The sequence below is a fragment of the Salvelinus fontinalis genome, chromosome 4, assembly GCF_029448725.1.
Source record: "Salvelinus fontinalis isolate EN_2023a chromosome 4, ASM2944872v1, whole genome shotgun sequence".
Taxonomy (NCBI): Eukaryota; Metazoa; Chordata; class Actinopteri; order Salmoniformes; family Salmonidae; genus Salvelinus; species Salvelinus fontinalis.
Window position 1 is genome coordinate 20,538,899 of NC_074668.1, and position 14,751 is coordinate 20,553,649.

Genomic DNA, 14,751 nt, shown 5'->3' on the forward strand with positions numbered 1-14,751 from the left:
CTCCTTATCTCAAATCTCTACTCCTTATCTCAAATCTCTACTCCTTATCTCAAATCTCTACTCCTTATCTCAAATCTCTACTCCTTATCTCAAATCTCTCTCCTCTACCGATCTCTAGGGGCAGAACACTGGCTTTTATCTTCGGGTGGCAATGGTGATTAGAGTCAGCTGCTTCTTGACGAGGGGGCGGGGTCAGCTCCAATCACCAATTAGCCTGGGGTTGACCAATCAGCTGGTTGGGGAGTACTTCAGGAAGCCATCTCCTGAAACACACACACTAAAATACAAAACAGAACACAGAAACTGGGGAACGTAACAAACACCAATAATCACAAAACATTGATGGCTTGATCACAGGATAACACTGTTGAAGGTATTATATTTCTTAAACATTGTTTAATATGCCGATAATACGGGATCCTACACTAACTCATGCGTGACACACTGACCATAGGAGTTGGCGGATTTGGCAAGAAAACACAAACAGATCTGGGACCAAGCTAACAATAGTGATTTCTGTATTCTCAAGTTCACAGAAGTCAGAAAAGTAGATGGCTCAACCAGACAATGATTGGAGTAAGGAGGAAGAAGGCAGGTACGATGAAAATAGGACTGGCAGCTCCTTGGAGATCAGGCCAGCAGAAAGCCTGTTCCAGCAGGTGAAGTTTCTCAGGACCGATACCTGGAAAACCAGGAAGATTGAGGAGATTGGTACAGATGTAGTATTGCCAGCGGTTAATTGCATCATAGAAACGTGATACTTTTTGTATCCTGTAAATATAATACTACCATGTTGTGTCCATTCATTCAAGGCATGCAGTGAGTTGTCATGCTGTCCTCCAGTGTCTGTGTGGAATGGAATTGGAATTTAGGCTTATATTATGACAGATATGTAAGCACTAAATGTGGGCACACACCTACTGTACAATTATATGAATATAAACTAAACAAACTTGAATCCATAAGTGCTCACCTCTTGAGTGATCCAAGAGCAGATGCTTCAGTTTGCGGAGAGCGCGGGTGAGATTCTCCAGACGGAGGTGAAGGTGGACATTCTCGTCTTTCAAAGCATGAATGGTATCCTGGAGCTCATAACTAGAGCCAATGCGTGGCAACATAGAGATAGTCCAGAACATCACAGCCACCTGCACAGTGAGCAGCAATGTTACCCTCAAGACCATAATAGCAAAAGATAATAGCAATTATGTCTGGCAAAATCAGCTTAATGTTTCATTGCTTTGTCAACAATGTCTGAATACCCCTACTGCAGCAACTGTTCTGAAAAACTGCTCAGCTGTTCCAAAACAAGCTAAAAGCATGTGGAAATAGCAGCATTCAGGTCCTTGCCTATTTCTAGGGCAAACCATTATTTGGGGTCCAATAGTGGTGGGCAGCCATGGGCAACTCTCAGAGATCAATTGTACTATTCTGCATCACTAATCTAGGCTAGGGAGACTGCCTGACAAAAAGGTGCTTCTGTGTTCCCTAATGACACTGGCTTGTGTCCAAATATCATACTCACGTGCTACATACTTAAACTGCATACTATGTACACATCGTTGCATACTATTTTATCACATACGTTTAGTAAAAAGAAGTATTGGCTCCTGACTGGCTGAATAGGTGGGGGGGGGGGGGGGTCTAGTGCGGGTGGATTTTTCCCACACTCGAGAACCAGCCTGATAATAGCTAATTTCCAATTTGATTAAAGTCTGAATAGAATAGGATTTAAGTTAAAGGCCAACTCAGGCTGGTTATAGGCAGACTATCACATTCGACCTATACCATAGCCCATATCGCCCATCTATCCTATTTAAAAAGGACTGAAGACAAAAATAGACCATTTGGTTCCATTTCAACATATTAAGGCCCTATTAATGAAACTAAAATGCTTTAACATACAAAAGTTTGGATACACCTACTCATTCAAGGGTTTTCCTTCACTTTAACTATTTTCTACATTGTAGAATAATAGTGAAGACTATGAAGTAACACATATGTAATCATGTGTCGTGTCTTTGACTATGCCAGATTGATTGCTATGACATGCTATTCTATAAAATTATTTCTCCGTAATTAATATTACCTGATTGAACTAATCATGTAAATATTAATTAACTAGAGAGGGACACCACGAAAGAATATTTATAGAACTGTTATCTTTCGAATAAACTCTTAAAGATTTTGTAATATTTTACTAAATAGCCGTCACATTAATCGTCATTATATTCAGTCTCATCTGAAAGTTGTAAGTCCTTGATTATCTGCAAGAATCCTGGCTAACAAGTTGAATCAGCAATACAAAATTGGGTTTAATTATTTATTTACTAAATACCTAACTAATCACACAGAATCACACATACAATTAGATCATAACTTGATCACAAATTACGTCATACAGAAAACGTCCCTAGCGGGCGGAATAGATATGACAGCTTGTTACACAAAGGGAATGGGCTGAGTCTTAGTGAAAGAGCGGGAGATTCGGAACAGGGCAAAAGCTGTGCTCTCGTAAATCAGTATCTGATGCATTCTAAATTACCGCCCATTTGAGAAAGAAAATGCAATACATATTTACTCTGAGCTGCGCTTCAGTAGGTTGGTGGTAGATGGAAGAACGTATCGCCAACCCGAGTCCTCTGTCTTTTGGAGAATGTCTCTGGTTGTCACGGGATACTTTGTAGTAACGTTGTGTGTGGAAGACGGGATACTCGGACTGTCCTTCCTAACCTGCGTTTGTAGCAGCTGTTGCCAACTCAACGGCTAGGAGATATCACTTCTGTAGTGAACACGAGTTCAAAGTTCATACCATTCACAATCAAAGTCCATGCTGATGTTGGCTTCATCTATAGTGATTATCTGAACCATTCTGACCCTGGATCGTCATCCTAGAGTACCCGGAACAGGAAGTTATTTTCTGGGAAAATGGCTTTTATAGTGGAGGGAGAGGGGTGTGTCTGAAAGGTTTATAACCCATTCCTCTTCACAGGGGCGGACCACTGTGAGCAGAGAAACTTATGAAAGCACAGATCTCTCATTTGGAAGCTAAAATTACATTTCATCTCTTCACAAATAATGTCATATTCAAACATTTGAATTAAACAACAATTCCATGTGAATCCGATACCTCTGACGTTTAGACTTTTCACAGTATGTCATTCTATCATTGATGAGAATGTGTCAGAGGGCAACCGACCTGACATAATATACCTTAAGTACCACCGCATATGTACAGTTGGTTGGATTACCAGAATATAGTTCATTTCCCCCAACTTCTGATGTTACCCAGAATCTCTATGTTAACCCATGGGTTTCCTTATGTCACATCAGTTATAGTAGGGAGAGAGAAAAAGGGGGAAAGAGGTATTTATGACTGTCATAAACCTACCCCCAACCCAACGTCATGACACATGTAGTAACCAAAAAAGTGTTAAACAAATGAAAATATATTTTATATTTGAGATTATTCAAAGTAGCCAACCAGGCACCCCCCTCATTAGGACAAAGGAGTAGTCGAGCAGACATCCATTCAGAGAGGAGTGTTACCAGCTCCAGATATAGTGCCCACTCATCGGTGAGTTGCATCCCAGACCTATCCGACCTCCAAAAAGTTATGTTAGAGGAAAGAATGAAGCTCATGGAATTTTATAACCCACAACGTCAGCTAGAGCAAGATCACAACGTCAACAGAGTGTCAACGCATAGCAGCGAAGCCAGAGAAGCTCAGCGACAACAGGAAGAAGCGCAGCGTTAACAGGAGAAAGCTCACCAGGACCGAGAAGCAATAGCTACACAACTGAACAGGCAGTAGCATTTACAGAAGGTAGCTAATGAGCTAGAGCTAGCCAAGCTTGTGACATCCTTTCATAAAAGGATAGTGTTGATGCAGCCAGAACCCAGATAATTCAGTGCTGGTGAGGGGCTCCTCTGCTCTTACTATCTGATGAATCATGTGGCAGCTTGGTCCCACTGACACCACCACAACACGCCAACCTAGGAGAAAGAGGCAGAGACAATGAAGACTCACATCGTCTTCTCCCTGCCTACCCAAGGCACTTAAAAAAAAAAAGATATAGCCCTTCTTACATCAGCTGATCTCAAAGTGCTGTACAGAAACCCAGCCTAAAACCCCAAACAGCAAGCAATGCAGGTGTAGAATCACGGTGGCTAGGAAAAACTCCCTCGAAAGGCCAAAACCTAGGAAGAAACCTAGAGAGGAACCAGTCTATGAGGGCTGGCCAGTCCTCTTCTGGCTGTGCCGGGGGGAGATTATAAGAGAACATGGCCAAGATGTTCAAATCTTCATAAATGACCAGCATGGTCAAATAATAATAATCACAGTAGTTGTCGAAGGGTGCAACAAGTCAGCACCTCAGGAGTAAATGTCAGTTGGCTTTTCATAGCCGATCATTGAGAGTATCTCTACCGCTCCTGCTGTCTCTAGAGAGTTGAAAACAACAACACGCCAAGGTAGGAGAACCAGCTCCCGTGGTTCCGCACCCTGCTCCAGCTCTTGTGGTTCCGCACCCTGCTCCAGCTCTTGTGGTTCCGCACCCTGCTCCAGCTCTCGTGGTTCCGCACCCTGCTCCAGCTCTCGTGGTTCCGCACCCTGCTCCAGCTCCCGTGGTTCCGCACCCTGCTCCAGCTCTTGTGGTTCCGCACCCTGCTCCAGCTCTCGTGGTTCCTCACCCAGCTCCAGCACCTGCGGCTCCATACCCCGAACCAGCACATGCGGCTTCATACCCCATACCAGCACATGAGGCTCCATACCTGGACCAGCACCTGCAGCGCCATACCCTGGACCAAATCAAATCAAATCAAGTTTATTTTATATAGCCCTTCGTACATCAGCTAATATCTCGAAGTGCTGTACAGAAACCCAGCCTAAAACCCCAAACAGCAAGCAATGCAGGTGTAGAAGCACAGTGGCTAGGAAAAACTCCCTAGAAAGGCCAAAACTTAGGAAGAAACCTAGAGAGGAACCAGGCTATGAGGGGTGGCCAGTCCTCTTCTGGCTGTGCCGGGTGGAGATTACAAGAGAACATGGCCAAGATGTTCAAATGTTCATAAATGACCAGCATGGTCAAATAATAATAATCACAGTAGTTATCGAGGGTGTAGCAAGTCAGCACCTCAGGAGTAAATGTCAGTTGGCTTTTCATAGCCGATCATTAAGAGTATCTCTACCGCTCCTGTGGTCTCTAGAGAGTTGAAAACAGCAGGTCTGGGACAGGTAGCACGTCCGGTGGAGAGGTCAGGGTTCCATAGCCGCAGGCATCTGCAGTGCCACAACCTGCACCAGGATTTACACCATACTCTATTCCAGGTAAACCCTACTTACCTGCAGGACAAAGCATCCCTTATTCAGCTCCAGCAGCACTAGGTTTCCATCCAGGCGTAGGCATGCCCTATCCCAATCCAGCAGCAGCATATCCTTCCCCGGGGCAGATGGCACCCTACCAGGAGCCTGCTCCACCACCTGGCATGGATCAGCTGATTGCCTAATTATACTGCATTCCAAAGCCGTTGTTGCCCTACTTTGAGAGCGGTAGAAAGTATTACTTTGCCCTCAAGATGGCCCTAAACGACCTGATGGGCAGTCACAGACACCTAAATGAGCAGTATAAGTATCAAGTGCTCGTGGCCCATGTGAAACTACAGTGCAGTCAAGCTCGCTAAGGCCTACGTGCACGACCCAAGACCTTAACACTGCTGCCTTACAAGCCATGCAGGACAAGTATGTTCAGCTCCTCCAACTCATCCAGTGTGAGCTAGCTACCATCCTAAACTCCCCAGCCGTCAGGTTCTGAGAAGCCTTCTACACCTTGCCCTGTCTATCCACTCACTGGTAGGCATGCTCAGGACACTTGAGGGGCAGAACGGCTATGAGCTCAGATGTGGTTCCCACGTCGACCGGCTCTTGAGCAAGATGCCACAAAGCTACCGGGATGAATTCATTGAGTACTGCTCCGATCGCAGCATCCTCTGGACTGGCACAGACCAGACGTACACCCTACATGACTTGGCAGCCTGGTTGCAGAAGAAGTCCTGGGCTAAACGCATATCAAGCAGAGCCGCAGCCCTCTATCAAGGTGATATGCCTGAGCCATTCAAGAAAGACCACCGTGCCTTCATGGAAAAGCTTGTGTCCCTACGACCAAGGTGTACCTGGACAGACCCAACCAATTGGAAAAAGTAATGCTTAAGGTCGTGAAAGTCTTACTTTACAAGAGACCGAGCCCTGGAGACATACACCGTGCTTGACGATGGCTCGTAGCATCATCCTTCCACAGGCTTTTCAACAACTAAACCTCACTTCTGAGCCTGAGACCCTCACCCTCAGGACAGTTCGACAAGACATTGTGCAACAGCAAGGTGCCTCAGTTATCGTTGATGTGTCCCCCCCTGCTCAAACCTTTCAAGAAGTATGGGATAGGTCAAGCATTCAACACAGACAACCTAGGCCTTTCCAAACACTCCTGCCCAGTAGCAGCTCACCAAAGATGATACAACCACCTCATTAAGCTGCCTTTGCCATGGGTAGCCCAAGCTCAACCTCTGCTGCTGATTGGTTCAGATATGCCCGACCCCCTGATACCCATACAGCCAGTGTGTACAGGCCCGCCTGGTGTACCCATTGCTGTCCACACCGAACCCTACTAGCTTTGCCCAGACAGCACCAGCTGAATCATAATGCCTGTTCACAAGTGGACAGGTGCTGTAGGCTCTAGGTGCTGTAGGCTATTACATTGAACTTTCCATCTAATGATTGAAAGACTTCATTTCCGAAAGCAGTTAAGGTTTTTATTTCAGATTGACATAATCACCAACATTAGCTAATGTTAGCTAGATTAGCTAAGGGCCGGCAACCTAGTAAACTAGCCTAGTTAAATTGGTAGCAAATGTGATGCTAGCCATGTGCTATTTTTGGAGGGGTAACTCAAGATGTTATGAAAAGAAATGACCCCGCCCTCCCCAACGTTAAACATATTTTCATATGACCCTCCCCTTCTACTGTTAAATAAATTGGACACCCTCCCTAAGGTATAGGCCTGGGCATACTAGTTAGCTACCTGGCTTTGTTTTGTGGTTGTGTCCGTTGTGTAGCTCTCACTAACTAATTTGCGTTGTGTCCACTTAATCGAGAGGCTTTGTGCATGTACTGTTCCCGCAAACTTTACATTATGTCCAGCCAGGCATCCAGCCTAGGATTCTCATCCATTGTCAATTCATTCATTCACCCAAAAACACACAAACACTCAACGTGTACATTGTTGCACACCTGAATTCAACCCTGTTGATGCTGTCCACTATTGATTTGAACATGTTCTTTATTGGAGCTAGGTTATGCTCATTAGAGTACACACTATAAACAACTTGCAACGAAATATACAAAAACAAGCATTTGATATTGCACAAGTTCAGATAGTATTCTACCTCCCCATTTCATTGCAGTTTCTTTCGTGTTGTGCCTTATGAACATTACTTTATTGACATCTTCTCTGTCCATCTCTGTAGTGGTCTGTTGTATTGACAGACTACTAGTGGCCTGGCTGTGTTGGGCTGGGCTGTGAGGTGGTGGTTGTGGGCTCTAGGTGCTGTACTATGCAGAGAGGCAGAGGCAGGAGGAGTCTGCAGTGGAGGAGTGGCTGTGGGTGTTGAGATGATGCCGGTGGCAGGCGATGACCGAGTTAGATAGCAGCTGAGCCGCTCTGCTCTGCCCTCCCTACAGACACTGGTAGGAGGCAGCCTCAGCAACGGACCAAAGAACAGGTGAGGAATGGATGACTGGGGACGACACACAGATATAGACACACACACACGGACAGGGTACAGAACTGTACTACAACAAGCATGCTTAACATCCCCTCCCCAAACACACACACATGCACACACACGTTGCTTATTTACACAAGTCTTATTCCATTTGATCCAACCCCCTTTTGAGAAGAAATTAGACGGTCATATCTTCTTTCTTCCTGTCATTTTAATCCTCTCTCTCATTTTCTCTTTAACATAATAGCAGTTAGGTTAGTCAAATAAATCAGTGATGTAACTGACGGGGAGTAAAGGTATAGACAGATATAGACATACTTTACATACTTTACCTTGTCTGAAATATTTCCAGAGGGGCAAGAAGGTGTGGCACAGAGGAGGAGAGATTTCTTCCACTATTCTGTTCTTGCCACAACATGCTCTTTTGCACACTCTCTCTCTCACACACACACACACTTTAACACACATTCCTCGTGGCCCAGCCCATCTCGCCCCTCATTTCATCACACCACACACATACACACCCTCACACACCTTAACCCCATTACACTGGAACCCATTGGACGGCAGCCTGCAGCCTGCCCATTGGACGGCAGCCCGTTTCTGCTCTTCCTCTACCTGCTGGTGGTACTGTTCATTCAGTACGTCAACATGTAAAGGACCATGTGGTGGTACCCTTACAGTCATCCTGCCACCTCCACGTCTCTGGGTGGGTTGTAGTACAGACAGACACCCACAGTACATTAATATCAACAGGACCCTGTGGTGGTAACCATATAGTCATCCAGCGGCCTCAACATCTTGATGACTCCGATGGACCAGCAGTTCACTGCCTTGCTGTAGGGTTTCTGAGCCAGTACTTCAGGGGCTGCCAGAGACATCACCCTCATGTTTTCATTACTTCATTCAGTGTCATCATTACACTTCTGCTCTGACATCATAACAAACTAGATCACTGGTGGAGTGTGTTTTCCCTCAAAATAAACTGAATCATAGAAAATGGGCATGGACACACACACGCATGCACGTGTGCACTAACACAAACATGTGCATGCCATTAGGCATCCTTCAGTTTATAAATCCATAGCAACAATACATTTTAATGCTGAATATTTTTTTTTTTTACTAAAGGGAATTAAATGTTGAGAACAAATAGGTGGTGTCATTTGTGTCCTGGTCGTACCATGCCCCTTGCTGCTGTCTCCCACATACACCACCATGTTCATGGGGCGGCAGGTAGCCTGGCGGGTAGGAACGTTGGGCCAGTAACCCGAAAGGTTGCTGGATCAAATCCCTGAGCTGACAAGGTAAACATCTGTCGTTCTGCCACTGAGTTAACCTGTTTCCCGGGCGCTGATGATGTGGATGTCGATTAAGGCTGCCCCCCCCGCACCTCTCTGATGCAGAGGGGTTGGGTTAAATACGGAAGACACATTTCAGTTGAATGCATTCAGTTGTACAACTGACTAGGGCCCGGACGTGAATCTCCCCCTGCCAGGAGGGGAGGGTGGACAGGGGTACTACCAGTGGGAACAACAGGTTGAGGAATGAGATGGGTCTGGATGGTCTTTGCAAGGTCTTTCTCATTAGCAACAACACAACTAGTCCCCCTGGGAACAAGAGATGGGGTAGAGAGAGAGGAATGTGATGGAAGAATACTGCCAGTTAAAAAGTTGTCAGGACATACTTAAACCAGGAGTGGACAATGTTAGCCCCATTAATGACTAGTCCAAAATGTATTATCTGGCAATAATTTAATAGCTTTTTTGTAGTGATAGAGAGAGATAGAAAGTGTAGTACCTCTGACACTATGGTCAACACCAGTTTCCTGACCAGCATCACAGTGATGAAGATAGCTATGTTGTAGTCCATCAGAGCTGTTGCCAGAGAATGTAATGTTAATTTCTCAACCGCCTCGAGTCGTTTTAGAGAATTTGGCAGTATGTCCAATTGAAACCGCACAACACGTGTTAACACGCAAGCCTAGGACCTCCACATACGGCTTCTTCACATGTGGGATCAGCCACCCAGACAGCTGATGAAACGGTGGGTTTGCACAAACAATTAATTTCTGCACAAACTGTCAGAAACCGTCTCAGGGAAACTCATCTGCGCGCTCGTCTTCCTCACCAGGGTGAAAAAGAGTGCCCCATAGTGTCGGTGGGGTTATGGTATGAGCAGGCATAAGCTACCGAAAACAAACACAATTGCATTTTATCGATGGCAATTTGAATGCAAGGAGACACCGTGATGAGATCCTGAGGTCCATTGTCGTGCCATTTATTCCCCTCCATCCCCTCATGTTTCAGCATGATATGCACAATCCCATGTCACAAGGATTTGTACACAATTCCTGGAAGCTGAAAATGTCCCAGTTCTTCCATGGCCTGCATACTCAGCAGACATGTCAACCATTGAGCATGTTTAGGATGCTCTGGATTGGCATATACGACATAGTGTTCCAGTATCGGCCAATGTGCAGCAACTTCGCACAGCCATTGAAGAGTAGTGGGACAACATTGCACAGGCCACAATCAACAGCCTGATCAACTCTATGCAAGGGTTGCTTCCAGAGAGACATCAGGGTTTGCAACATACTCGGGTTTCTCGGGTGTATGTTTCATGATTAATGACTCATGGTGTAATTGTAACAATATACAGGAACTCAAGTCCTTTTCTTCACCAGACCTAGAATTCCTCAGTCAAATGCCGACTGTATTATCTCCCAAGAGAATTTTCTTTGGTTATTGTCACAGCCGTGTATCCCCCCCCCCCCAAGCCGATACCACAACGGCCCACAAGGAACTTTACAGGACTTTATGCAGACTGGAAACCATATTTCTGCATTTATTGTAGCTGGAGATTTTAACAAAGCACATTTGAGAAAAAGACTACCTAAATTCTATCAGCATATCGACTGTAGCACTCGCGCTGGAAAAACACGGGACCATTGCTACTCTAACTTCCGCGATGCTTACAAGGCCCTCCCCCGCCCTCCTTTCGGCAAATCTGACCACGACTCCATTTTGCTCTTTCCTTCTTATAGGCAGAAACTCAAACAGGAAGTACCTGTGTTAAGGACTATTCAACGCCTCAAGATTGTTTTGATCACACGGGCTGGGATAGGTTCTGGGTAGCCTCAGAGAATAATATCGACGTATACTCTGATTCGGTGAGTGAGTTTATAAAGAAGTGTATAGGAGATGTTGTAGCCACTGTGACTATTAAAACCTTCCCTGACCAGAAACCATGGATAGATGGCAGCATTTGCGCAAAACTGAATGCGAGTACCCCCGCATTTAACCATGGCAAGGCGACTGGGAATATGACAGAATACAAACAGAGTACTCAATCCCCCCGCAAGGCAATCAAACAAGCAAAATATCAGTATAGATTCAATGGCTCAGACATGAGACATATGTGGCAGGGTCTACAGACAATCACGGACTACAAAAGGAAAACCAGCCACGTCGCGGACACCAACGTCTTGCTTCGAGACAAACTTAACACCTTTGCCAGCTTCGAGGCTAATACAGAGCCACTGATGCGGCCCGCTACCAAAGACTGTAGGCTTTCATTCTCCGTGGCCGACGTGAGTAAGACATTTAAACGTGTTAACCCTAGCAAAGCTGCCGGCCCAGACGGCATCCATAGCCGCGTCCTCAGAGCATGCGTAGACCAGCTGGCTGGTGTGTTTACAGACATATTCAATCTCTCCGTATCCCAGTCTGCTGTCCCCACATGCTTCAAGATGGCCACCATTGTTCCTGTACCCAAGAATGCAAAGGTAACTGAACTAAATTACTCTTGTCCCATAGCACTCACTTCTGTCATCATGAAGTGCTTTGAGAGACTAGACAAAGATCCTATCACCTCCACCTTACCTGTCACCCTAGACCCACAATTTGCTTACCGCCCCAATAGGTCCACAGACGATGCAATCGCCATCACACTGCACACTGCCCTATCCCATCTGGACAAGAGGAATACCTATGTAAGAATGCTGTTCATTGAATATAGCTCAGCATTCAACACCATAGTACCCTCCAAGCTCATCATTAAGCTTGAGACCCTGGGACTCAACCCCGCCATGTGCAATTGGGTCCTAAAGGTAAGAAACCACATCTCCACTTCGCTGATCCTCAACACTGGGGCCCCACAAGGGTGCGTGCTCAGCCCTCTCCTGTACTGCCTGTTCACCCGTTACTGTGTGGCCATGCACGCCTCCAACTCAATCATCATGTTTGCAGACAACAAAAGAGTAGTAGGCTTGATTACCAACAACAACGAGACAGCTTACAGGGTGCAGGTGATGGCTCTCGGAGTATGGTGTCAGGAAAATAACCTCAACGTCAACAAAACAAAGGAGTTGATCTTGGAATTCAGGAAACAGCAGAGGGAGCACCCTCCATCCACATCGACGGGACAGCAGTGGAGAAGGTGGAAAGTTAAGTTCCTTGGCGTACATATCACTGACAAACTGAAATGATCCACCCACACAGACAGTGTGGTGAAGAAGGCGCATAAGCGCCTCTTCAAACTCAGGAGGCTGAAGAAATTTGGCTTGTCACCTAAAACCCTCACAAACTTTTACAGATGCACAACTGAGAGGTTCCTGTTGGCTCTATCGCCACCTGGTACGGCAACTACACCGCCCACAACCGCAGGGCTCTCCAGAGGGTAGTGCAGTCTGCACAACACATCACCGGGGGAAAACTACCTGCCCTCAAGGACACCTACAGCACCCGATGTCACAGGAGGGCCAAAAAGATCATCAAGGACAATACCCACCCGAGCCACTGCCTGTTCACCCCACTACCATCCAGAAGGCGAGGTCATTACAGGTGCATCAAAGCTGGGATAGAAAGACTGAAAAACTGCTTATATCTTAAGGCCATCAGACTGTTAAACAGCCATCACTAGCACAGAGGCTGCTGCCTGCATACAGACTTGAATCATTGGCCACTTTAATAAATGGAACACCAGTCACTTTAATGCCACTTTAGTAATGTTTACATATTTTGCATTAGCCATCTCATATGTATATACTGTATTCTATAATATCTATTGCACTATATTCTCTTATATTGTACTGTATCTTAGCCTATGCCACTCTGACATTTGCTCATCCATATATTTATATATTCTTATTTCATTCCTTACTTAGATTTGTGTGTATTAGGTATTTGTTGTGGAATTGTTAGATTTTACTTGTTAGATATTGCTGCACTGTTGGAACTAGAAGTACAAGCATTTTGTTACACTCGCAATAACATCTGCTAACCATCTATATGTGACCAATATACACTGCTCAAAAAAATAAAGGGAACACTTAAACAACACAATGTAACTCCAAGTCAATCACACTTCTGTGAAATCAAACTGTCCACTTAGGAAGCAACACTGATTGACAATAAATTTCACATGCTGTTGTGCAAATGGAATAGACAAAAGGTGGAAATTATAGGCAATTAGCAAGACACCCCCAAAAAAGGAGTGATTCTGCAGGTGGTGACCACAGACCACTTCTCAGTTCCTATGCTTCCTGGCTGATGTTTTGGTCACTTTTGAATGCTGGCGGTGCTCTCACTCTAGTGGTAGCATGAGACGGAGTCTACAACCCACACAAGTGGCTCAGGTAGTGCAGTTCATCCAGGATGGCACATCAATGCGAGCTGTGGCAAAAAGGTTTGCTGTGTCTGTCAGCGTAGTGTCCAGAGCATGGAGGCGCTACCAGGAGACAGGCCAGTACATCAGGAGACGTGGAGGAGGCCGTAGGAGGGGGACCCTCAATGCTGCAGACATTTTTTGGTACCCTTCCCCAGATCTGTGCCTCAACAAAATCCTGTCTTGGAGCTCTACGGACAATTCCTTTGACCTCATGGCTTGGTTTTTGCTCTAACATGCACGGTCAATTATGTGACCTTATATAGACAGGTCTGTGCCTTTCCAAATAATGTCCAATCAATTGAATTTACCACAGGTGGACTCCAGTCAAGTTGTAGAAACATCTCAAGGATGGTCAATGGCAACAGGATGCACCTGAGCTCAATTTCGAGTCTCATAGCAAAGGGTCTGAAAACGTATGTAAATAAGGTGTCTGTTTTAAAAACCTGTTTTCACTTTGTCATTATGGGATATGAGGCTATATTGTAATAAATTGTGGGAAAAGTCAAGGGGTCTGAATGGGTGGTTGATATTGTCTCCCTAGACATTTGGGGACGTTTTACAATTTGTGGGCTTGTTTCATAAATCATGAGCGTGTTTTATATCAATTCATGCACATGTTTTAGTAATTTGTGAGCATGTTTTATAATTCATGAGCTCGTTTTATAAATCATGAGCACGTTTTATAATTTGTGAGCTTGTTCATAAAAAAAAAAATCTCAGTTATTAATGTCACATCCAGGGCTCAATACATTTGCGTTTTGGGGGGTTGCATTTCAAAGCAATGACTGAGGTCACAGATTATCCATTGTATTGACCAGATAACCATGTGGTTGCTCTAACAATTAAAATACATTTATTTAAAAATGGAAGGCAGTCGAGGAGAAATGATCAGGACCATTCTAGCCAATGAGAGGGCAGATATGAAAGTAAACGACAGCACAACTCCGAATGGGGTTTCTCAAAGTTGCCGGAATGTCACGTGTCCTACTTAACCTAAACATTACGAAACTTCTATTTGATCAAATACGCCACTGGTAACAAATAAGTCATCAAAAAATGTTGGGAATCAAGGACAACTTGCATAGTAAAATAAATAAAACTTCGGGCTTGGTGAGCGGGGAAAAAAACGAAAAACGACACCTGCTGGAGAAGACAGATTTTGGGTCCAGTTATCCCTCTCGCTTCACCTCTTCCTCTGCTGACGTTCACAATTAGCTGACAAAAGTTGGTTGTCACTAGTTACAAAGTATGTGGCTATATAGTGAAAAAAAATAATGCTTTTTTTACACAAGATTAGCAGTGGGA

General features: G+C 45.0%; 1 long non-coding RNA gene across 1 annotated transcript; it reads right to left on the reverse strand.

Annotated features, from left to right (window-relative positions):
* Positions 1–3,142, reverse strand: LOC129853302 (uncharacterized). Its single transcript, XR_008759110.1, has 3 exons — positions 2,579–3,142; positions 974–1,145; positions 1–682 (listed from the first exon to the last, which is right to left on the reverse strand). It is a non-coding gene; the product is annotated as an uncharacterized LOC129853302 (long non-coding RNA).
* Between the last annotated feature and the right edge of the window lie 11,609 nt (positions 3,143–14,751).